At 49.0% G+C, this 22964-nt stretch overlaps 1 protein-coding gene across 1 annotated transcript in view; it reads right to left on the bottom strand.

Annotated features, from left to right (window-relative positions):
* LOC144142800 (uncharacterized) overlaps positions 1 to 607 on the bottom strand; it is a 36768-nt gene extending 36161 nt beyond the window's left edge. Inside the window, exon 1 of the mRNA XM_077674558.1 lies at positions 353 to 607. The gene's annotated coding sequence lies outside the window, so the exon portion shown is untranslated. The remainder of the gene's footprint in view (positions 1 to 352) is intronic.
* Between the last annotated feature and the right edge of the window lie 22357 nt (positions 608 to 22964).

Here is a 22964-nt window from a genome sequence, read left to right as displayed (position 1 = left end):
TCGAATGGCGCTATTTGACACAAGAACCGCGGACAATGAATCGAGTACTCAAAAACACAGTGGATCTGTACTGAGCAAACTGGGAGATCCTTTCGGCGGCTTGACACAGCCGTTGCGCGACGAGCAGCGCGGCGGCAGCTCGGAGCAGATAAACACAGACAAGGCCTATTGACCTAGCACTTGAGCATCTCGGCGCGATAGCTTCACAAAAGCTGTCACATAGTTTTGGTGACGCTATCTCACCGTCAGAAGATGCTGCGCTCAGTGTGAATCACGATAGGGTGAAAGAAGACGTGCGGATAATACCAAGAAGAAATACGGCTCAAACCCCGCCGTGCCCTCACCAACTTACTATGTCATTATGGAAGGCACTCCCTCGACGATCCGTTGGGCACGGCAGCTCCGTGAAGGCCTTCCAGAGCTTGCAGTAATCCAATTAAAACCATAGGGCAGGGTTAATTTCACCAGCGAAGGGGCAATTTCGTTCGACACTCACACCGTGCTGCGAAAGCTAGTTGCTAAGCTGTGCCAGCGTCGCTGAGGCATGCTGGGAAGGATTGCACCCAGCGGGTCGGAGCGCTTCCGCGCACTGCAGCGCGATGCCCTTTTCTCGCCACCCACACCGATCTGCGCAGTTGCGCGCGCTCGGTGACGTAGGCTTGCGCGCATTCTCGCGCTGGTCAGAACGAAAACGAGCGCCCGAGGCGGCAACCGCTGCTGCAGACTGCAGACGTCCTGGTCAAGTAAAAAAGTTTCGCCAACGAAAACGGTAGCGTCGAACGCTTAAATTTGCTCTCACTAAATGCATTTCTTCACTAATTGAACTGGGCAGCTGCCAAATTCCGACGGTGTACGTGTGAACGAAGTGGACGAATGTGAACTTAGTGAATAATCTATAGTATTCACGCGTCAGTAATTACGCGTTTATTTTGATAGAGCTTCGAGCTCAACGATGGACAGTAAATCAACAAAATTTCTGCGATAAATGCGGCGATATTCGCTTTGAAGCTGCCTTTCAATTTCATCAGAGAAAAAAATAAAATGTGTAAAAGCATCTCAGGTTGAAGAGCCGGTTTTGAAATTGAAACTGGACCAGCCAATCCATTACAAATCCCTGTCTTGTGACTTCTAAATTATTTCAGTATTCTGTGCTGCTTAATGTATTCGTTTATTCATTTTTTCTGGGTGATGATACCTGCATAAGGCGCATTATCATTCGTGCATCGCAACTTAAAAAGAAAACCACCATATAAATTGAAAATTTTAAAACGCTTTTTTTCAGTCCCAAATCGCACCCGCCGCGGTAGCTCAGTGGCGCGTTCCGCTGCTGAGCACGAGGTCGCGGGTTCGATTCCCGGCCGCGGTGGCCGCCTTTCTGATGGAGGCGAAAAGCCAAAACGCCCGTGTGTTCGAGATTGCGGCGCACGTTAGAGATCCCCAGGTGGTCAAAATTAATCCGGAGCCCTCCACTACGGCGCGCCTTATCCCCTGCGTTGCGTCGGCGCGTTACGAACGTCTACATCTTGCGAAATGCACTGCAATCGCCTTCATTGAGGAAGTCGCTGACGTTACGTACATACGTGGGCGTGCTCAGGGCGGTGCCTCTTGATTCGCTGACAGCTATAGGTGGCAACCAACGGACGTCCGTCGGCCGGCCACCGTACTTCCATTCCGGCTTTAGCGGACGTCCGTATGACGTCCGTTTTAATGCCGATAGACCGTAGACGTACAATGTACGTCTGTGGGACGTCCGGATTTAACACCTCTGTACGTCCTGTCGGACGTCAGTTAAATTTCGCCTCTCCATCTTCTTGGCGAACTGATGGAGGCGAAATAGGGATGTTCTTTTGATGCGCGAGCCGAGAGGACGATCTCGACTCGCTCCGATGACCGACGACCGATGCTTGGAGCGGGTGAGGGATGAGGACTGCCTTCCTTGCTGGATATTAGGTTTATTTACATTATTTACATTACTCCAACTTTACATCAGGTCAGAGTGACGGTTACATTGTCACTCTGACAGCAGCAGCCTGTTCGGCCGAGATCTATACTAAACTAGATCCCCTCTCGACCGACCCCCGAGAAAACCCAACACTCTGGTTTTGATAACAAAAACCCCGCCTCCAAAAAAGGGGCGTACAAGAAAGAGAGAAAAACCCTCCAAAACAATTAATACAAACCATTGATTGGCCACAGGAATCAGCCAATCACACACATGTCCCCACCTGCGGTCACGTGACCCAACCCTCTCTCTTATGCACTCAAAGTGCGTTTCCTACGCACGCTGTTGCACCCGGCCAGAAAATACAGGACATCTGCGGCCTTAAGTGAACCATCCATTACGTTCAGCGAGCGGCATCTGCACAAACAACAGCCAAGCCGAGGGCCCGGAGCGGTCCTCGCGCGGCTGACCTCCCTCCGCGCGACGCCTCCCACGACGTCGGGCGTCTGCGCTCGCGGCGTGACAATGAGGGTTGCTAATTCCCTCCCAGACTAAAGGGGCGCCGCCGGCCACCTGAACAGACCACGGGGAGAGACGCTGCCAGCCGAGGCGACCATCGTCGAGGCGAACGACCCGCCGACGAAGAGCGCCCGCCGCCGGAGTCGAAGATTTTCCAAACTTACACCGCGCGCGCTTTCAACACTAACAGATACGATCATCTGGCCGCCCGTCAGCTTGTTATGCCGAATGACCCTGCCACCCTCGACGCGACAGAGGCACTCAGGCTAATCGCCCCCATCCTTTGACACACAAAAGGACGAGCACAACAGCTCTCCGCGGCTCCGAACTTGGCGTCCGCGCGGCTACATGAAAGGGACACGGGAAAGTAGCCACCAGCGGAGGCGACGCCAATACATGGGCCACCGGCGGCCTTCATTAATTACATGCGGAGCCCGAACTTAACAACGTCCGAAATCGGATGTATTTTGGATGTTCAGTAAAAATTTCCAGAGTCGCATAACGAGAAGTTCCTACAATGAATACTGCCGTGCACGAGGCCAACACACAGCCGAGGCATACATGAACAAAGTGAACTTGTTTCACATGATTCGTTAGTCTCCATCTCCATACATCTCCATACATAGTCTCCATACATCTCCAAACAGATAACCGTTGGAAACGGTGAGCTGCTACAAAAAAGTAAAAAAAAAAAAAATTAGTCTTAATTTTAGAAATATGCAGATGAAACTTGCAATATACAAGTCAGGCTGTGGACGTACGAAATCTTTTTAATTGAAAAGCAAACTAGCTGTTTCGTTTTTGCTTTTATATTCTTTGAGCCGGTATTTGATGCTTCGTAGTAACTTTTTACGTCCATTGGGGGATGTCATTCAGACTTGTACAGACGCGTGTATGGATGTCCGCTGTACCGTCCGAATTTGTACATCCAAACATGAACGTACAGTGGTTCGGCTGTATTTCGGATGCCCGACGGACGTCCGTGGTTGCTTGGGTACCAGTTAAAATAAACAACGACCTCCCAACCACTCGGTTTCCGACTGTTTCGCCACATCTTCCAAAGGGCGCCGTATTCCCATCGCGAAGCATCGCATCGTGACTGATGAATCCACCAGATCTATATATGCTTCAACAATTCTATCGCGTGTCGCCTAAAGAGGGGGAGGCCATCAAGACACAGGTCAAAGAGATGCCCGCCGACGACGTTATCCAACCATCTAAAAGTCCGTGCGCCTCACCTGTTGTACTGGTATGGTAAAGAAAAAGGACAACACGCTTCGCTTTTGCGTAGACTATCGCAAACTGAACAGTGTCACTAAACGCGGTGTTTGTCGGTGTTTGTCCACTTCCCCGATTAGATGACACGTTGGACCGTTTGCGCAACGCTAGATTCTTCTCGTCCCTGGACTTAAAATCTGGTTATTGGCAAATCGAAGTTGATGGAAGAGACCGTGAGAAAACAGCATTCGTAATACCCGATGGCCTATACGAATTTAAAGTCCTGCCATTTGGCCTCTGTACTGCCCCCGCAACGTTCCAGCGTACTGGAGTTCATCGCTACAATATATATATATATATATATATATATATATATATATATATATATATATATATATATATATATATATATATATATATATATATACACCAAATTGCATATTTATAAATGAGTAAAGTAAAAAAATGTAAAATGTATTTTCGTCTTTAAAATTTTGAATGTAGACATGAAAGAAATAAAAAAAAATACAAATATTAGCACGGCTGGTCGCTAAAAATAAGTCAAGGCGATTGTGCATGACACACACGCAGACACACGTGTACAATGCAGCACATGTCAGTTGGTACCCGCCGCGGTGGCTCAGTGGCTAAGGCGTTGTGCTGCTGAGCCCAATTAAGGACGCGGGTTCGATTCCCGGCCGCGGCGGCCGCTTCTCTGATGGAGGCGAAAAGCGAAAACACCCGTGTGTTCGAGATTGCGGCGCACGTTAGAGATCACCAGGTAGTCAAAATTAACCCGGAGCCCTCCACTACGGCGCGCCTCATCGCCTGTGTAGCGTCGGCGCGTTAAACCCCACAATCAATCAATCATGTCAGTTGGTGACCATGCAGGCGCAACGGGAAAATTTGGACTTTTGAAATCGAATGAAAAATAATTGCCATATTGATCTCGGGATATTCAAAGGCGATGGGCATAATCTTAGCCAAAACCACTCTTCTAATCACGGAGTACCAAATTATAACCAAATGCAGCCGTCGGCGTTGCCAAGGGTTTGCGGCAGCCGGACTATATAGGGCCAACCAGGAATTTATACACCCCCCCCCCCCCGAAGGATTTCGACACCCCCCAAAAAAGGTTCCACAACCATGAGCATCCCACCCAGGGATTTATACACCCCAGCCGTCCCCAACCCCCCCAACAGACCCCCCCCCCCCCCCCCCCCCCCCCCCAAATCGAAATTCTGGATAAAACGCCGGGGCCAACATGCATCACTCAATATGTGAATAAATACAAAACAGGGGAGAACGCTGCGTCTATGGTTTTGTTTGTGCAGTCCCAGTAAGATTGGGAACTTTGGCCTAAGGGCCCCGTCCTAGCCACCGGTGCAGCTTCGTCCGGCAGCCGACCGCATTTATGAGCTTCTGCAGCCACGAAGGCAAGCTCATCGGATCAGCTCGACGTCGGGAGAGCTTTGGTATGTCTTACCTCCATGGCGTGATTTTGACAGCAGAAGCAGCGCTTTCTTCTTGTTCACCTCATACGATGGCGGCCGCGGCTGTGGCTGGTCGCTTGGATTGCTGGTGGTGGTGCACGCGCCAGGGGAATTGCTCATACCCAGGAAGGACTTGAAGGATTCAGTTATACTCAGGATTCAAAGAAAGGTATGTAAAGAATGCATTGAAAGTGGATGTCTAGGGAAACAAAAGTGATAATATAAACAGAAATATATGAAATATACATAAACTGCGGAATAATTGGACAAGGCAGGGAAAAGTAAAAAAAAACACGTCAATATATCAATGGCAGTGTATTGACAAAGGCGGACTTACATTTCATGCTAAAATATGGTTAAGAAATAGAACTTAGCCGGAAATCAAAGGGAGAAAATTTTTCAAAAAAGGATGAAAAAAAATTGAGAAAGAAAGAGATGTGGATTGTACATATATATCGAACATATCGAAACGAGTGTAATTAATTGATTGTTCCGGAAGATGACTGTATGTAGATGCGTTTTACTAACACCGGTTAACGACCTGTTTCGGAAATAAAAGAGTGAAGGGCGCCGCGACACCCATTCCCCTGGCAAGAACCCAATGCCCCAAATGATAATAAATTAGGTATACCAACAAAGAAAGGCCCCTTTGGCGAAGGGAGACCTCCAGGTAGAAGCTACTTTTGTTCTCTTTGGTCTGGTCATCTCTCCCTCCAAGGCTCCTAGGATGCATACCCACGCGGAGGATTGGCCATGGAAGTGGAACTCGAAGGGCCAGTATACGCCCGCGTACAGTGCATCAATTGAAGGTAAACAAAAATCTTAAGCAAAATCGCACAGTGTAGTGGTGAACCCCAGATTAATTAAAACCACCTGTGGATCACCACCATGCGCAGAAATCACGACACACAGGCGTTTTTAGTTTTTCGTCTCCATCAGAAAAACGGCCGTTGGAAGGCAAACAAAAAGGAATTTAGAGAACAGTGCAAAGAATCATGACAGTTGAATACTAAAGAAATAGTAAAGAATGAGGTTGGTAAGCGTCGTTGCACGAAGTGAACGCGCACGTGCTTCTCTCATTTCTACTCTCATTGCTTATCCCATGGGCTTTCATACACCCCAGGCGCGAATCAGCATTTACGCTTATGCGTGAAGTTGAAAGTCGTTTCACTAACCATCTTCGAAAATTAAGCGCGAACTGAAACAGGGACAAGAAAGGGAGGCGATACCTAGGTTCGATTCCAATTATTGCCCCGTTTTTTTTTTTTTTGTTATGATAATAATATCGTGGTTTTAGAAACCAGTGTGTGCAGGGTAGGTGCCTCTTTCTCTTCAGCTTCGAATCAATAAAGCTTTTGCCGCCACCACAACCACCAGAGTGCGCTTTTTCTTCAGTGCCTGAAATTGAGTATTTTTCGCACAGGTTGGCCCTGGCTTTTCCGACTAAACGGTGAATCAAACACCCTTTATTTTAAGTACAGTATCAGCTTCAGACATCCTACATATTGTAATATTAATCTGTTTTTGCTTGTTTGGTTAGGGAAGACTAACCCTACCCTCTGTGTGGCACTGGAAATGCACATGGTCCAGACCTTCAGACGTGGTACAAAGACATCGTGAATAAAATTACAGGAAGTAAATTATTTGCCTCCTTACTTACAGGAACAGCAAAACCCTAGGGATAGTAATGTGTTAGTAACAAGTTACAAGACGAAATTAAAGAAGGCGAATTGTGAATTACATATACCATAGCCTTTTCAGAGGGGACGTGGATTCTGGTAAAAGTCTCGTATATTGAGCCTCCCGCTTTGAACGGCTGCAGCTAGTTTTTCTTTTTTTTTTTTTTTTTTCGTTTTGCAGACTTAGCTTGCCAAGACCAGGGAGGGGGGTTGGGTCTCTTTGGCAACAGGGGACGCTCGAGCCCCTCCCCCCTTTCGGAGCCCCTGCCAGCAGGCAGCCGGTGGCCTGGAATGCATGCAGTAGCGATAGGTGCTTTTCGGCATTTCTGGCGCTTGATTGTGTCGACTATCATCTGCGGTGACGCGCGGCTCCCGCACGACGAGAGCAGCGGATGAAACGTCGCCCATCGTCGGAATTAAGGCGTGCCTCACAGCGCTGAGAGCTCGATCACGCTCAACCTATAATAATGCCTGCGGCATAAAGCAGTAAGAAAAGCGCCCCTCTGCGCTGCTTGCATTGCCGATTCGCCGGCACTGCGGGGTCGAACGCGCTTGCGTATTCCTGTCACGGCTGACCGCGGAGCGAAGCGAAGGCGGCTGCGACCGAGAGCATGGCCTTCGTCTAATATAGCCTTGAGTGCCGTCGCTGCAGCCTTCAAACCTATAACAGGGGGTCACACGACCTTCAAACTGAAAAGTTTAGGGTAAGTGGATTCAGCTGGTCAACACAAATCTGTCACGTAAGCGGAAGAAAGCAGATCGGATGCACGTCGGCAGCCACCGGATATGGGTTCTGTCTAATTTTTCCTTCCTAACGAATCCCTAATTTCTTGCGCCACCCTCCTTGACTTTCGGCCCTTACTCCGTTTCTTACCTTAACCCGTCGTCTTGCAATTGCGTATTAGCCTGTATGACACCAGCAAATGAATCTCTTGGTGTTTACAGTGAATAGCCCTATCTCAATGCTTTTGCTCCAAAGTTAAAAAAAGGACAGGGGACGACCAGAGTACGGCCTGTGCGGCACTGACAGTCTGACACAATTTAATGCACATCGTCTGCCCGTTCCGTCGTGTGGCCTTCCCTGTTGGCCCTTGTCTTTTTCTGCGCAGCGAACATTATGTATGAATTACCCGCTTAAATTAAGCTAACTTCCGCCCTCCCAATAAGCGCATTCACCTCGTCTGCTCCCCGCGCCGTGCGCTGGTTTCAGCTCCCACTGACGTAGTCGTACCTACCCCCCTCCAAAACACACACATGACGTGTCTTGGCCAACTCCAATCCACCCTAATCTGTGTTACGTAATTTCCACAGGGTGAAGGTCAAATTGCGAGCCTTCGCGCCTCTTCCTTTGCCGCACCGCCGAAGCCAGACATAGCGGAAATGAGTCTCCGTTTCGTTGCGAAGCCATATAAAGGTATGAAAAACCAGCCTTACCACTGACGTACCGTAAAGGGGGATGCCAGTGCATTTGTCTTCGATCATCAAATAACGACTACTTTTATAATTATTTTTCTTGCGCGACCTCAGCTCTAACACGCGTGAACAAAACAGATCGAAAGGTTACATCGAGTACGCCAGCTTCATCCCGAAGTTATTTTTCTGCGGAAAGCCGTCGTTCTTGCTGTCGCACAAAAAAAAAAAGGGGGGGGGGGGGGAAGGGCCGCTGTAAGGAGTGAATATAAAACACATGTGTGATCCGATGAGATTTGAACGCGGGTCTTTACAGGAGCAGCCCGAGCCAGGGGTTTATGCAGAATTTCGATTTTTGGGGGCTGTCGGTGGGATGTTTGGGGGGGGGGGTGTATAAATCCCTAGGCAGGGTGCTTGTGTGCTTGTGGTTGTGGAATCTTTTTTTTGGGGGGGGGGGGGGGGGGGTGTCGAAGTCCTTCTGGGAGGGGTGTTGGGGGGGTGTTAGGGGGGGGGGTGTATAAATCCCTGGCCCGAGCGCTACACGTTGCTAGCGGCAGAACAAAAGTTGCTGTTCCTTGCTTAGCGGCACGTGCCCACTGAGCGGATTGGCCTAGTCTGCTTGCTGACGGAATTCGCGCCGTAAGACGAGAAAACGAAAGCGAAGAGAGACGTAAACACGGTGTAGCGGAAAGAAAAGAAGCCGGTTGAAGTAATTCCCACCAAAAGACACAGAAGCGACGAACGAGACGCAAATACGATGTAGCAGTAAAGAAGTCGTTGATAAGTATCGCCTAACTTTCGCCTTCACAGCACGTACACAGACTTCAGTGCCCCGAGGAATTCTTACTTAAGTGAAAGCCTTAATTATGTGGCTCGTATGAGGCAAAAATCCCGGCGTTGTGAGCTGGAGATGACCCCAAAAATTCACGTGTGCGCATCGAACACGCCTTTCAAAAAAGAGGGCTCCTGTAGAGAAGAAAAGAAACACAAAAAAGTAAACCCAGTTCCAACAGATGTGAAATCTTTTGAAACAGCGGAGCTGCGGGTTGTCTTTACGAAGAACCCGTTTTGCTTCGGCTTCTTTCTTGTGCGCAATGTTAGAGTCGTCTTAGCGGCTAATTGTCATATAATTTGTTTACGGATAGTTCCGGTAAAGCAAGTTACAGCCGTTTTCTGTATCCACACCCTCTCCGTAGATGGCCATGTATTGACCGCAGACGGGAACTCTGTAACGTTTACAACTTCCCTGTGAATTAACCAATTGCGACAAGTGAAACTCGGTGCAGTGGTATCGTCTTAGCGGCTAACTGTCATAAAATATTTTTCAAGACACTTTCGATAACACATTTTCTGTAATCATACTCCCTCCGTAGATGGCCATCCTTCACTGCGCAACAAGCAATGTGGAAAGGCCAGCTTACAAAGACCAGGCTTACATTGTTCTTTTTTAAAGTCGACTTCACTGCCAAGCACAAATCCGTTGCTGGAAAGACATATTAAGGGGCAATATAAACTGTTTTATATCAAAATATAAAAGCCCAAGGTCTTTTTTACTGCGGAGGAGTATATGCCTCCCCTTCCCAGTTTCGTTCCAGTGAAGCGGATTTATTGGGCGCCGCTCCGGGGCTCCTCCTCGCCACCGCCGATCCCTCCTTCACAACGTTTATTCCCCTCGCTATCATCGATGCCTCTTTCACAAGTTGCGCAGTCGGTTGACAGCGGCCTTAGCGCCGTTATCACATGATTGCGGAGAACCAACAGCAGCGCGAATAGGTGCAAAAACGCCCGAAAGCCGCCGAGAATGCAGCTGTGGCTGTTTCCGCCTCAAATTCCACCTCGCCGTTAGCTGCGGGACCCCCCCGGTTGAATGAAGCCACCTTGCCCCGTTTGAATGCCCGCGTGAGCACATAATCCTCCTCCAGCATGAAAGAGTTTTAGGTGACCGTTTCCGACGGTCCGCTCCGGTATCGGCGGCCCGCTCGGCGCAACCGGAGCCAATGCCGTTCGCGGCCAAGCGCGCCACGCATGCGCAGTGGTGCTGAGCGGACCGTGGAGCGGACCGTGAAAACGGTCAGCTAAAACTCGCCATTGACGCGTCTGCGGCCGTCGTTGACCAGCTGGTCATAGTTCTGGCGGAAGAATAACGATAGATCTTAGACTAGCGACATTAAAGTCTTTCTCTCTCCCTTCGCCGGTGTATTTCACGCCTGCGCCCATCCTCGGTTGCCGGTTTAGTCGTGCACTGGTTGGGGGTGGAGGGAGGAGGTATGCCCGCACAGCAGGGCCTAATGCCGCTACCGATGACATACCCGTTGTGGTGGTGGGACATTTAAACGTGAGTGTCTTATGACTCAATGCCCCCTATCAACTGTGCACCGCAATCGAGCTGTTTGCGTCCGAGTTTGTGCGTTGCACAGACAATACGATGCCTATGACTGGGCAGCGAAAGGAACACCCACGTGTGTGTCTTCTAAAATAAAGGTTGAGCCCTTTGAGATGTTGGGACGGACGCATGTCGTTCGCTTGGAGGAAGAAGAGCGGAAATCGAAGAAGCGTCAGCCCTAACAGAAGCGTGAATGGGCGCGAAAACAACGGAAAGCCGCTGCCGCCGCCGTTGCCTCATCAAGTTCCACCTGGTCGAGTAGCTGCGAATCCCTCCCGTACAAAGAGCAACTAGCTCGCTTGGAACGCCAACGTGGGCCAATTTCTTACAGAGCGGCATGTTCGACAAAGTCTCACTTCTAAGTACCCGCTCATGACCGGTTGCCGGTTTATGCGTGCACGAGTTGGGTGTTGGGTAGGGAGGCAGGGCTGACACGCGCAGCTATAGGCTCATGCCCTTACTGATGACATGTCCGTTATGTTGGGGTGAGGTTTAAACGGGCCGTCAAACAGCCCAATGCGATCGGTCCGGTGTCCTCAGTGGTAGAGTGGATTGGGCTGGAGGGTTACGCAAACAGTAAGATGCCTACGACGCGGAAGGGAAAGAGACAGCTCTAGGTTTGTCCGCTAGGCTAAAGCTCCCGTCTTTCCAAATTTCAATAAGGTAATTGGCTAGGAAGTATGCTCAGTCGTAAATTACAAAAAAATGTATTTTGTTTCGTGCACTCCGCCGAGGGCGTGCAGCTTCGCAGGTCATCCGTTTTCAGCATGGTAGTACACTAATTTTTTATGTTATGACTTTTTTTTACGCTTCGAGCGCTGCCTGTAGAGGCTAAGGGACCTTAGTATAGGCACCACTGAAATCCCCCTAGCGGCCCGTTTTAAAAGCAGCCGCGGGATGCTCCAGCCCGCTCCCCGCTGCCGCTGCTGCTTTTGCGGCCCATTCACGACTGAGATTTACCGTTTGTATGCGTTGGAAATACCTATTTATGTGGAGTAGTTACTATTTTCGCAAATGTGGCGTATTTTTGAGAGTGTAAGTGTTTCTGACGCGGTCTTAGTGAGGTACATTCGGTCTGTATAAGCGCCAGGTGTGTGTCACAGGCCGGAGTCGCGAAATCGGCATATGCATGAAGGTTATTGTAGTTCCACTGCCCCGAAACAGTGTCTTCGTAAGCAACGTACCATCAGATGGTATGTTACGGTAATACACTATGACTGAAATCGGTTTTATGCGCTTACATAATCTAGCGGAGCACTCATACCTGACAGCACGCCAGTTACGCTTTCCAATATCATACCTAAGATATTGATCAGTACCCTTGACAATTGCCAATGTGGCCTGAATTTTACGAACATCCTACGAAAGAAGTACGATGGATAATGCAAAATTACACTCGGCAATCAGCACACGGCAAAAAAATTATGGTGGATCGTCTTGTCGCAAGGTGAGTGCTCGCAAACATTCATTCACCTGCTGTACATATATACAGTATATCCTCCGCGAGCAGCTCGAAGATGGTCTTTTAGAGTAATCCTAGCCCAAGAGTAAACGCTTCTTTGAAGCATCGTCATGAAACACCGGTAACCTCATTGCCAAAGTAGGATTGACATGCTGCAGGAATGCGTGCTGGTTTTCCGGGTAAGACCAGAAGGGGCTTCTTTCCTTGAAAACAAGCTCCTTTGCTAGTCTCGAGGCATCGCGCTTCGTGAAGAAAATCTTCCTCACGTTCCACAGTCCCGTCTTGGAAGCCTCAAGGCACTTTGCACGGCTGGAGATGAGTCGGGGCACTGTCGGTAGAGGAGGGTGCGGCATGGGGTGCGGAGTGCTCCTGCGCGGGCTTCAAAGAGCAGTAAACTCCCTGTGTCGTTGTCGTAAAGCGTTTAGGCTGCTGTGGTGGACTTGTAGGAGCGATACAGCTCCAGGGTGGACTTTGCAAGCATGGCCGAGCACCACTGGCCTGTTTCCACCTCGCGTACATGTTTCCGCGCCACGTGGCTCAGCTTCTGGGCGCCTGATGCCTGCAGCGCCTCTGCAAGAAAGCCGAACTTGCGACTCAGCGTGTGCACTCTGGAGGTCCACACAGTCTGGGTGCCCTTGAAGCCCATGTAGCGGAAGGCACGTCGAGCCCGCCGCTAATAGTCCATATATAGGTCGAAGTCGAGCCTCGAAGGCCATGGCTTGCTGCTTGCCTCTCGAGCCTCGAAAGACGACCATTCCAGGTCACCTTGAATGGAGGGTTGCAAGCTGGGCTAGTTGGAAAGACATTCTTGGATAAAACCAGCGCGAACTCAGACAAAGACCAAGGAAGTGCAACACAGGGACAGCCACAGAAACCAGCGGCTGTCCCTGTGTTGCACTTCCTTCGTTTTTGTCTGAGTTCGCGCTGGTTTTATCCAAGAATCACCTCGGACGGCCTCAATGGCCCCGCGTCCGTGGCAGCCGAGAGCCACGCGTCCCACCTCACGTTGGCCACGCTCCAGCCATGCTCGGGTGCTGGATGAAACGCACACCACTGCATTGGTGAAGGTCAGTGCTGGGACATGGACCGCTTTCCACAGCTCACGAACGAGGACGTTTCTGTTGCACCCCCACATTGACCTCCGGTGTAGCACAGCTCTGGCTCTTTGGCAGGCCTGCCTGAGGTGTTCTTCGTTAGCCTCCAGAAGAACCGACGAAGAGGAGAGGATCATCCCAAAGTACCGGTACTGGGTTGCCCAGGGGATGGTGTCGTTGTATGGCAAGAACACGGTGTTCACTCCTGGATTTCCAGAGAACTGAAGCGCCGCGGATTTCTTGGAGTTGAAGCAGAGGCCGAGCAGGGATAGATGTGTGGCACTCAGGGTGACGAGCCGCCGGATGTCAGGGATGGTTTCCGCCAGAAGCACCCTCCGCAAAGGCCAGCTCAGGTAGCATTAGGTATGGGGTACCCATTCGTACAGGAACTGGTACGGGAATCCCAGTCCCGAGTCGATCAGACCGCCCTAGCCCCGAAACATACAGTATGTAGAGCAGGGGGGAGAGTGGGCAGCCCTGCTTTAGACCCCGACGTACAGGTACCGACTACGATTGAGAACCACCTAGACAGGCCACAACGGTGTTCCCATACAGCCGGCGTAGGATGTCCACCAGTGGTTGTGGCATACTCAGGGCCGATATTCGGCTGAGCATCGGCTCGTGAGGGACGATGTCGTACGCCTTCGCGACGTCAAGAAAACACGAGAAGATACACTGCGCCTCCTTCCGTGCCAGTTCAATTGTCCGGCTCAGGGTGAACAGATTGTCTTCCACGCGGCAATTGGATCGGAAGCCATTCTGTAGCTCTGTCAGGGCCCAGGAGCACTCCACCCAGGCACTCATCCAGATTTTCAACACAAGGGTGAAGAGGCGGTACTTTACACTGGTCACCATGATGGGTCGGTTATCCTGAGGCGCGCATGCAGGCAACCAGTACGCATGCAGGTTGCGTGCATGCACCCCCAACTGGTGATGACCCCCTCACCTTCATTTCTGTCCATTCTCATGAACTGTAGACGCACCCTCTGCACGAAAGTTTGATGCATATCTGGAGCTTTTCCATTAGCTGAAAAAAGCTATTGCCCACCCACTCTTTGTGACACCGCAGCCTGTCACCAGGCCCTCCACATGTTTGGCCCCAAGCATAAACCTGCGGCTGTTTGGTAAACCTCTTGCTTTATCCTCTTACTGAAGTCACAAACTCGCCTCGACTTATTATTGCCACATAGCAGCAGCATGTAAAAAATCTACTCTGAGTAATTATGTCAACACCAGAAAACCATTAAAAGTGGCTTGGACTTACTCTTAAGACATAGAATACTCTTGCTATAGCTGGAGTCATCTTTTGATGACAAGCTTGCTGACTTGTCGGATGCTGGTGCGGTCAGATAACAGGGGCCACGCACTATGGCAAAAGTGAGGGGAGTGCAGCCTAGCGGAAGTAAAAGTATAGACAAAGAATAAAACTACGCGAAAACTGAGGATGAAGACAAGAAGGAGACAGGACGAGTGCTCGCCATCTCCCTTTTGTCTTTGCATTTGAAATTTGCATTTATTTGTACGGTGGAGCAAAAGTGTAGGTTGACGATTGACGGGAACCATGGGTTGAAGCTGAACATTTACCGTCGAAAGTTGTCGAGAACTGTTGTGGCCTTCCAGCTGCCTTGAGCTACGATGATTGAGAGCCCGGTACTTTTCTAGTAGGCCGGGTGGTTAATGACCAGCTTCCAGCTGCGTGACCCTCATTTGTGGCGGGGCTGCTTGTTCTGAACACATCCAAGGAAAGTCCGCATGCTCGGCCTGGTGCAGTTGATGTTTGTATAAAAATAATGAAAGATGGCAACTGATGCAATTCAGCTAAGAAAACAGCAACCCATAAATATAAAGATAATACATAACTGAAATCTTCAGTGTCGTACTGCAGTCCAGTTCATGCGAGGAAGATCTACAGGCAGTTTGAGCATGGGGCACATGCTCGTTGGGAACATGGCAGACGACAGCCCATTCTGCCAACGATGTCTGATGTACGTGTCCTGAAAGTACGGTGCGAGGAGAAAGGCTTTGGGTGGAAGCAGTGCCACGAGATCTTTGAAGATGACTGGTGCCTGCGCAGGTGACGAAAACTCCAAGGCAGGCAACATCCTCATTTGGAGTTGAATGCACATCCTGCTATCTGAATTACGGGTTTTCTTAACTGGTAAGCAAATTCGGAAACTTACCAGAACCTCGAAATCTTCATCTAACACATGGCATGTCCAGAATTCAAGCATGCAGGCCTTGCAGTAAGCCGCCTGCCATAGAGGGAAAAAGAACCCTAACCTGAACTTCTGGGAAGATGTTTTCGGAAGATCTTGCGGGAAGATGTGCAAGGGGCAGTTGAGGGACTTGGAGCCACAGTACGCATTAAGTTCTAGCATGGGCTGCACCGCTACACTCGCATGGACTGTAAGCAACATGAAAAAAGTGCCACCGGCCGTCTTAGCCATGAAATCTAGAGTTCACCATTTGAAACTTAGCTTCCGTAAATTTCCTATACCTGCAGTATATGTACCTTCAATCTTGTTTGGAAGCAGAGTGCACACCATGGGTACTTGTACGTGATATGGACTGCAACACTCGAAATATGATGGACGTCGTAACTTCACACGTGCCCACACCTTAGGCCCTCGGAGAAAATCAAGGTTACACTGTGTGGTGACAATGAAATCCAGTTCTGGGGCCGAATTCTCTTAAATTCTCTTTGAAATGGTGCCGTTTTGACGGGTGCAGCTTGAAACATGGCATGGAGCACGGCATGAAACGACACACTTTGGGTGCAGATCGTTTCTAGCAGCATGTCTTCAAGCGGCTTTGTGAAGAAATTCTACTGTTTTTTGCCGGTCGAGGACTCCACAACCAAGGAAAACACATTTTCACTTCAAAACAATCCACTTTCAAGGTGGTGTCACCGTCAATACCTTACAGGCTCAAGGAGAGCATTGAGTGAGCGGGAACAAACTTCAATTATTAACGTACAGGCCAATCATCAACAACAACCGGAAAAAAATACACGGAAAGTAATGAAGTATTACAGAATGGTAACGCAAATAGAAGCGAGAAAACTGGTTTGGCAACTTGCACTCAGAACAAATGGTTGTCTATTTATGCCTTAAAGTATGCGGGTACAAACTTCAATTTGTAACAGTAAAATAATCATTTTGTACATATCTTTAGGTAATTCGACCCCTGATCACCAACTACGCTGCCGTGGATGATGAAAGTACCCATTCGTTAAGGCTATACTTGGAAATATGAAATCAAATATTATTTGTACTCCTCAAAACATGACTGTGATGATCGAGTTTGATGCACGTCCATGAAATCCATCAGCAGCTGTCAATCCGCAGGTCACCATCACCGATATCGGCGAGTCTCTGCCAGCGATTTGCCGTCGTCGACACATCAACGGGTCTCGGGTGGCACTGAGAAGTGAAGGAGAAGTAGTCTCGATGAGAGGAGGGGCGTGCGGCTCCTCGATATTTTCCATCGGTGTGCGCTACACCGAAAGCGTGACTGCTTTAGTGTAGCGTGACATGACTGCTATAGTGTAGGGCGGGATTGGACGATCGCCTTGTTATTTTGCACCTTTACAGCGGCCAAAAATTTCGTCAGGAGTGCAACAGAGCTAGAGTTTACTTTCAAAAATTCAAAAAATGTCCTCCGTCGCCTGCGTATGCCTGAAGACATCGGACATCGGAAGACAAAAGTTCGTGGAGTCTGCAGCGTTGACGGATCGACAGCAGTTGAATGACGAGCGCCGGGCACAACACCCGCTGGCGAGATCCTAGTGAGCATTCTGGTCGGAGGCGACGGGCGGAACAATCCAGTTGAGCATCGCCAGCTCGAGCCCTCGCCAGCCGGGGCCACAACCGTGCAGTAATGCCCGCAGCCGCGCAGTACAGCGTGGTCCCGAGTGCGCGCCACCAACGACTGTCGCCGTACCTAACCTTAGCCGTACCCGCCACCGCGAGCCATCTGTACGTCGTCGTTGACCGTAGACGCGGGAGGCGACTGGTTCAAACTGAGAGCACCACTGGCCTCTCTTCTTCACCGGCGCCTTTTTGCACCGAACCGACTCCGTCGTCGTTAGCAGACGGCAAGTGCAGCATCGAGCTAAACCGCGTCGCAGTATTGTGTCTGCGTGGCTTCGTGTACTGTTTGTGTCGCCCGTGAAGGGCTGCATCCAGTGAGCGTTCATCGAGTCTCGTTCCGAGCAAAATGCTTGATTTACCTCGACTGCGGCGTTCTCGATCTGTCTCTTCCGCGTCACGTACTTGCAGGTGTGACTTGTAAAAACACTGCATGCTTCGTCCCTCCACAGGCTTCACGTTAGTGGAGATGGCCCGGCCTCTGGGATATTTTCTTGGCGAGCAAAGGAGGCAGGCAAGAGCGCTAAGGAAATTAAAATACTGATTTTGGAATTGAGATTTGGGCGCCCCATTCGAGCATTACAAATTGCAACAAATGGGGCACCGAAATTATTCGCGGGTTGCTCTCGCTTCTATTGTTATAACTGACCACATTAACAAAGAAGGTGTCCAAAATTATTGATTCCTGTGAGCACGAAAAGTTGATTTTCAACCACATTGTTTTACCAAAGTACCAAAAACATTTCATGTATTTTATTTTTGTTGACAAGAAACTTAAAAAAACCACATTTCTGTTATTTTAAACTTTTTAAATACATTGTTTTATTATTTTTCTGTGAGAAAGGTTACGTTAATTTTATTGTTGTTATTAATAAGCCTACCGAACGATAACCGGAGTACGCTGCAGCTCCATTTTATTCAGAAGCGGTGCATGGCAACGGTGCAGAGAAATTTTTGCGGGCCGGTGCAATTCAGAGGCGTGGTTCCGTGGTGCTGCGCAGTAAGACTGCACCCATAGAGTTTCATAACACCATCACCAGCCAATCTACGCCCACTGCAGGGCAAAGGCCTCTCCCATTATTCTCCAATTACCCCGGTCCTGTGCCAACTGTGACCAATTTGTCCCTGCAAACTTCTTGATCTCATCCGCCCATCTAACTTTCTGCCGCCCCCTGCTACGCTTACCTTCCCTAGGGATCCACTCTGTTACCCTTAATGACCAACGGTTATCTTGCCTGCGCATTACATGCCCTGCCCACGTCCATTTCTTCTTAATTTCTACTAGTATGTCCTTAACACTCGTTTGTTCCCTGACCCACTACGTACGCTCCCTTCTTGTCCCTTAATGTTACACCTATCATTTTCCGCTCCATTGCCCTCTGAGTCTTTCTCAATTTAAGTTGAACCCTCTTAGTGAGCCTCCAAGTTTCTGCCCCGTAGGTGAGTACCGGTAAGATGCAGCTGTTATACACTTTCTTCTTTAGGGACAATGGTAGGCTGCTATTCATTATCTGAGAATGTCTGCCGTATGCACTCAACCCCATTCTGATCCTTCTAATTATCTCTGCCTTATGGTTGGGATCCGGGGTCACAACTTGGCCTAAGTAGATATATTCTTTTACCACTTCCACTACTTTGCCCCCTATCCCAAACTGTTGTGCTGTCCCGAGGTTATTGATCATTGCTTTAGTTTTTTGCATATTAATTTTCAGGCCCACGGTTCTACTCTGTTCGTCTGGGGCGGAAACCATGCTTTGCAATTCGTGCCCCGAGTTACTTAGCAAGGCAACGTCATCAGCAAATCTGAGGTTACTGAGGTATTCTCCATTAACCCTTACTCCCACCTGTTCCCAATCCAATGTTCTGAATACTTCTTGTAAACATGCTGTGAATAACATTGGAGAGATTGTGTCTCCTTGTCTGACGCTCTTCCTTATAGGTATTTTACTGCTCTCCTTATGGAGGATGATGGTAGCTGTGGACCCATTGCAGATATTCTCTAGTATTTTTACATAATGCTCATCTACTCCCTGGTTCCGTAATGCCTGAATAACTGCTAGGGTTTTGACCGAGTCGAATGCTTTCTCATAATCTATGAAGGCTATACGTATATAGGGGTTCAGAATACTCAGCGCACTTCTCTATCACCTGATTGATCGTGTGAATTGGTCTATTGTTGAATAACCTTTACGGAACCCTGCGTGTTCTTTAGGTTGACTGAAATTAGAGTGAACTAGAATAAAGGAGTGTCCCGAGCGGCGGCGCCGAGCCACTCCGGTTGGCGTCGACACCGCGAGGTGGCGCGACTGCGCCCTTTCGCAGCTGGTCAGGCGCAGTGATACTGCGCGTCTGGCCTTGCACTGTTATGTTCTCGCGTTCTCTTTCGGTTTTCAAAGGCATTCAGAAGCTAAGCAAGATTCTAAACGACCAAACATGATTTTTGCTTTACTTACTCCTGCTCCAGGTCGAGCACAAGAACTGTGGCCTCGATGAGGTGATCCGTTCTGGTTGCAGGCACCTTAGTCCCGCTATCCGCGATTTTGATTCACCTCGAGCTTTATATCTGGCGCGGGCGCTTCTGAATGTCAATGAACTGTCACCTGTGTTCTCCGCAACACGCCGAATACTGCCTGACGAGGATAATTACTTACTTTTCGCGAACTGGCAGGTGTTCAGCATGGACCGTTAGGCCCTGCACAGGGCAGAGCATCGCGGTTCTAAAAACACGTCATTGCTCGTATAGCAGCATTTAAGAGCGACAAATTTTTTAGCCGAGGTGTTGCAGTCAACTCTGATGTATTATTTATTCGGCGCATGTGCGCAAATAAGCACGTTGACCCCCCCCCCCCCCTCAATCTCCTAAAAGGAAGTTTAGACGCGCCGCATAGCACAAAAACGAAACTAACTTCTGCTTGCTTGCCAATATGCCATGGTATGGAGTCTTTACGATTTTTCAGAAATCAGAGGTTCTATCATGGCGAAAGGCAAATTATTTTTCTGTTTCTTGTTATAATTACTAGAAAAAAAGAACAGTACCTAACTAATGTTAACACTTACATGCAATGTTACATGTTAAGCAAAGTTGTGTACAGCTATTGTAATTTTTATAATATACATACAGGGAACGAAATAGAACAGATTACGTTTCAGTGAGCTGTCACAGTTTCTTTCGCAATTTGGTCCAGTACTACGGGCATTTACCTAGTTTAGCATACTTTGCAGATTGCCGTTTTTTTGCATTGCTTCTGCTGATCATTTTGAAGTAGAAGTGAATGCGGGTCGTGAGGTAAAACGCACCTCTGCCGCAACAGCCTTACAATGATCACTGCACCAAAGTTCACACTGCTGCTTAGCCTTCACCACACTCAAAATGTAAAGGATGCTATCCCAATGTAGCTCATCAAGAAGACTGAAGCATTCAGTGAACGCGTTCTCCATGTTTAGCACAGACCTATGCAGAACGGCCTGTACAGAAAGTGGAGCTCGCACACTGCAGCCTACGATTCTGTGAGGGGCTTGTCCTAATAGTGGCAAATACGTTTTCCCATCCAGTCAGGATGCATCTGTTATTTCCCACACAATTCGACGGACAATGTAAATTCTGTCTCAACCAGGCACTCTATGGCACATAATATGGGAGTGCGCCAAGAACCCAGACCTCCCACCTCCTTTTCCTTCCCCTACTCCTGAGCAGTGGGAGATACTGCTGTCCAGCTCCCTCCCTCAAGATCAACTTCTTCTGGTCGAGAGGGCCAGTCGAGCCGGGACGGTTACCTGAAATGGTTACCTGAAATGAGGAACCACCCCACCTAAAAGCTCGATAAAAAAAGTTTTGTCTCTCTCTCTCCTGCCGGCGCAAATAGCGCTTCCACTTTTTTCGAACCTCTTCGTCTCTTGGGGCGGCAATCAAAGACGCCTTTGGAGCGCCCTGATAGCCGGCGTGACAGCCTGGGCAAAACAGTGCGCATAAGTCCTTCTTTTCGCCGTCTTCCTCACATGCTGGTCCTTGACGAAATGCACTCTCTCACTGTTTTGAAAAACACGTCAGAACCTCCGCACCAATTCAACCGAACGCACGTGCACCCACCGCCTTCCAAGTTCTACGTTTCGTCCGGTCTGATCGAGGGCTCCGGCGAAAGCGCGGGCGCCCGGCGCGGCTGACCGGCTGCGAGATCGTGCACCAGCGCCACTAGCCACCCTAGCGGTGGTCGACGGCGCGCGGCACGCCGAAAGCAACGCCGTCTCCGCCCGCTCGGGCCACTCCCCTATTCTAGTTCACTCTAACTGAAATCTAAGGTTGCAGAAATTCTGTTAGCGATTACCTTGGTAAGTACCTTGTAGACGACTGAAGCTGATCGGCCTGTAATTTTTCAGGTCCTTCATGTCACCTTTTTTATGGATTAGGATGATGTTCGCGTTCTTCCAAGATTCCGGTACGCTTGCGGTAATTAGGCATTGCGTATACAGGTTTGCCAGTTTTTCAAGTACAATTTCTTCTCCATCCTTCAAGAGGTCTGCTGTTATCTGATTTTCACCAGGTGCTTTGCCCCCTTTCATTTCTTTCAAAGCCTTCCTTACTTCTTCGGTCGTTACTGGTGGGATGTCTATCTCCTCTGAACTACTTTCTCGTTCGACATTATCCTGGATGTCCTGGCTACTGTACAGATCCCTATAGAACTCCTCGGCCACTGTGACTATGTTATCCCTATTTGTGATGACATTGCCTTGCTTGTCTTTAAGTGCATACATCTGATTTTTCCCCACGCCAAGACGCCTCTTCACTGCTTTCAGGCTACCTCCGTTCTTTACAGCGTATTCGATCATCTCCATATTATACTTCCGTATGTCAGCTGTCTTACACTTATTAACTTAGAAAGCTCCGTTAGTTCTATTCTGTCAGCTGGGGTGGAGATTGTCATGGTTTGCCGTTTCCTAATTAGATCTTTCGTCTCCTGGTAAAGTTTACCAGTATCCTGTCTAGCCATCGTGCCCCCGACTTCTACTGCACACTCCGTGATAATGTGTGTAAGGTTGTGGCTGGCTTCCTGTGTCGTAAGCTCGGCTTCCTCGGTAAGAGCTGAATATCGGTTCTGCAGAGCGATCTTGAATTCTTCTACTTTACGCCTTACTGTTAGCTCATTAATCGGCTTCTTTCGTACTAGCTTGTTACGGTCCCTCTTCAAATCTAGCTTATTCGAGATCTTACCTTACAATGGTCACTACACCTTACCCTTCCGAGCACTTCCACATCCTGCACCACGCCAGGGTTATCGCATAATATGAAGTCTATTTCATTTTTATGGTCCCCATTGGGGCTCCTCCACGTCCACTTCCGGCTCTCCCGTTTACAGAAGAAGTATTCATTATGCGTAGGTTATTCCGTTCTGCAAACTCAACTAGTAGGTCCCCCCTGCTATTTCTACACCCCAGACCATAGTTTCCAACTGCCTTGTCTCCAGCCTGATGCTTGCCTACTTTAGCATTGAAATCTCCCATAACTACGGTATACTGTGTTTTTACTTTAGCCATTGCCGATTTCATATCTTCATAGAAGCGTTCCACTACCTGGTCGTCATGGTTGGATGTGGGGGCATAGCCCTGTACCACCTTGAGCTTGTACCTCTTATTGAGCCTAATTACAACACCTGCTGCCCTTTCGTTAATGCTATAGTATTCTTCTATGTTGCCAGCTATGCTTTTATTGAGTAGAAATCTATAGTATACGCCCAGTTCTCTTCTGCCCTCTCGACCACGGTAACATAGAACGTGTCCATTTTTCAGCCCCGTAAAGGCTTCACCTGTTCTCCTAACCTCACTAAGCCCTATGACATCCCATTTAATGCCCTTTAATTCCTCGAACAACACCTCTAGACTCGTTTCACTAGATAAGGTTCA

The sequence above is a fragment of the Haemaphysalis longicornis genome, unplaced genomic scaffold, assembly GCF_048455015.1.
Source record: "Haemaphysalis longicornis isolate Haplotype H1 unplaced genomic scaffold, Haemaphysalis longicornis Haplotype H1 scaffold_1, whole genome shotgun sequence".
In the NCBI taxonomy this organism is placed as follows: domain Eukaryota; kingdom Metazoa; phylum Arthropoda; class Arachnida; order Ixodida; family Ixodidae; genus Haemaphysalis; species Haemaphysalis longicornis.
The sequence above is the reverse complement of the archived record's forward strand: the minus strand, read 5'-3'. Positions and strand labels throughout refer to the sequence as shown.